Raw genomic sequence first — 3208 nt, 5'->3', positions numbered from 1 at the left:
ATATATATATATAAATATACTGAACTTAGTCCAGAAATTATTCAAACATATCATACTTAATGAATTTCATTTCTTTAATTTTTATGACAGTTCTGAAATTAAAAACTTCTTATTAAAAAAAATAGTAATAATAATTTTTTTTGACATTTTCAAGAGATAAACACACATTTTTTTGAAATATTAATCATAATTTCTACTTTGGCACTTCATTCCCTGTATAGTTGCTTATACTGAAAAGAATTGTCATCTGTCAAAGAAATTCTTTCATTTCCTCATCGAAAAGACTTCAAATAATTAATTATTCTTTGGATTTTTTTCTTAATTTAGTTAATAATTTTTAAAAAATGCACAATATTCTTTAATATAAATTAAAAATTTAAAATTAAAACTATCATTTTAAAGTAATAAAAACAATTAAAAGTGTGCGCCCAATTAATTGTTATTAAATATATTTATAGCCAGGAAATTATTGTTAGAGTGGAAGGAAAAATGTAACAACAATTTCCTGTTTCTTCTGAAGGAACTTAATCAGACGGATAAATTATTAAAAGTTATTTTCAGTTTATTTATAACAAGTCTATTTAAACAATACATAAGTGTGAAGATTGTTCTGTTAATCTTCTAATCACAGATAAACAAAATAATAATAATTGATATATTCTAAATTCATTATTTTAATTAAATTATGATTAAAATTAATTCCGCTTCCAATTAAAATTATTAATTATTAATTAGGTTATAATAATAATAATAATAATTAAATTTTTTAACAATTAAAGTTTATTTCGTATTTTTAATTATTAAAATATTAAAGCGTAAATAAATTTCAAGTTTTCTTACATTTAAAAGCAATTTACGAGAGAATTTCAGTTTAAAATATCACTAAAATGGCATTAACGAAAGGAAAAATGAACTTACCTAAGTAAAAAATATCATTACTGACGTCACAATTGTCATAATTTTTTTAGATATATGTATATATATTTTTTTCGGTAAACAAGAGATAAAGTGACTTAATTTTCTACTTTAATTCGGTTCTAATTAACCGAAGTGTAACGAAATTAAATAGCGTTTCTAGTCCAAATGTTTGCTTCGCTTTGTATCACTCGCATAACGTAAGCCACCCCTCCGCTCGACTGAAAGACATTTGGATTCTGACGTTCGTTATCTAGAGCCACTCGGCTTATGACGTCACCGGGATGAAGTTCTAGCGCCCTCCCGCGACAGAAAATAAATCTTCCAGTTACTAAAAATATAACAAAACAATTCTTCTTCAGGCGAAATTGGTCGCTGCCTGTGTATATTCATTGTAACGAAATTAGTTTTTTTTTTAAAATATATTTTAGGAAAAAAATGCATGCATTACAAGTATATATATAGGCCTATATGCATGCTAAAATAATCGGAATTTTTTCTATATGTATGGATGTTAATGTGTATGGGGGGCACAATTTTGTTCACCCTCTTTAAAGCTTAATAACTCCTGTGTTTTTTGTCAAAAATTTCTGAAATTTTTCAGGGAGATTTGTGTATTAGGGGGTTTGATGCTGTTAAATTTTGGTTGTTAGAGGTCGGGGGATGAGAAGATAAAGGGGGGTGTCGTATGTCGTATCTCGAAGTTAATGACGAATTTACTCGTTATCAGCATTTACAATTTTTATAATAAAACCCATCTTTACCGTCAAAATTAATCTTTTTGCCATTTTATAATAGTTAAAAATATAAAAAGTTTTTTAAAATAAAATATTATAACAGATGGAGCCAAACGCAGTTTTAAACGTTGCCGGGAAAGTAAAGCAATTCGTTGCTGTATTTTTTTTTAAATGAAATTTATAAATAAATTCATAAAATCAAAATAAAATCGTTTTAAATGAGTTTAATATGGCAATAAAGTTTTTCTTTCTAAATTTAATGGTACTTAAAATTTTTCATTTAACATATATTATCTAGAAATTAATGTTGTGTAAAATGAGAACAATGTTTAAGTGCACGAAAAGAAAAAAAATGAAGAATATTTTCGATTAAAATTTTAGCTATCGTTAATCGAACTACTGTTATCACCTTTTCAAGCGACCTTTTGCTCAGATCTTGAAGAAAAGTCGATAGAAAAATGTCTTGAAGGGAATGAAAAAGCTTTTAAACCTACGAAAACTGATCCTAAAATTAATNTTCAATAATTAAATTACTAATTAAGTATAATGTTTTATTTGTTACATTTAAATTAATTAATCTTATTAGAAAATTTTGTAAAAATACATAGTGTATATTTTGAGATTAATTATTAAAATTTAACGACATGCTGTATTGTGTTTGTATACAGGGTGGCCCAAAAATCAGTTTACTAAGATTTTTTAAAATAATTAAAATCGATTCGAAATAGTTACCTTACTGCATTCAAAATTGATTTTAACCGTTTTAGAAATATATCTTAGTTAAATGATTTTTGAGCCACATATATTATGCAAAAGTCTACGTTACAGCCTAACTCAAATGTATTCTTTCGATGGCCTGATAGAAGCATTAACTTGCTTCTGTAAGAGACCGGGTTCGAATCCGCATAAGATTTCTAAAAATTTTCGCGAAGCCTCATAAAAATTTCACTAATTTTTACGGATTGATCTAAATATGTTGGGTTACATCCCTATATCTATCACCATTACAGGGTCTACCAGTGTACACAAGACTAAAGCAATCGAACACCGGTTTGGTCGTGGGTACGTGCCCGACCAACGTGGAGTTTTCCGGTTATTCTTTACGTGTATAACATTTAAATAGGGGTCAGTTTCCCATAGAAAATCCTGACATCCTTAGCAAATCGCAAACGTGGTTACGTGTTACCATCAATCCTATCCAATCTAAAATGGACATGAAAAATATCTAGACTCAGCCCGTATGAGGAACAAGGAATTTTATAAAATTGTAATTTAAAAATAAAACGAATTATCTTTAGATAAAATAATATATAACATGTCAAATTATTAAATAATATAATAATTATAAGAAACATTCTGAAAATAAACAACTTCCTCTTTAATCTTCCATTCATTTGTGTACACAAAAGGAAGTGATGTTTTCATTTTATTGATCCATAAAATTCATTTACTTTTCCAGAAATATAACTTTACTACAATAAAATGACTCTAAAAGAAAATTATATCTTCATATTTTTTTTTACTTAAAACATTTTAAATAAGACATAAATAAAATT

At 26.4% G+C, this 3208-nt stretch overlaps 1 protein-coding gene across 1 annotated transcript in view; it reads right to left on the bottom strand.

Moving 5' to 3' along the window:
- LOC111634781 overlaps nt 1-1169 on the bottom strand; it is a 66541-nt gene extending 65372 nt beyond the window's left edge. The window contains exon 1 of the mRNA XM_023379618.1: nt 919-1169. The gene's annotated coding sequence lies outside the window, so the exon portion shown is untranslated. The remainder of the gene's footprint in view (nt 1-918) is intronic.
- Between the last annotated feature and the right edge of the window lie 2039 nt (nt 1170-3208).

Source organism: Centruroides sculpturatus, unplaced genomic scaffold, assembly GCF_000671375.1.
Source record: "Centruroides sculpturatus isolate CEXI.00-Female unplaced genomic scaffold, Cexi_2.0 scaffold492, whole genome shotgun sequence".
NCBI lineage: Eukaryota > Metazoa > Arthropoda > Arachnida > Scorpiones > Buthidae > Centruroides > Centruroides sculpturatus.
Note: the sequence above shows the minus strand (reverse complement) of the source record. Positions and strands in the feature narration are given on the sequence as shown.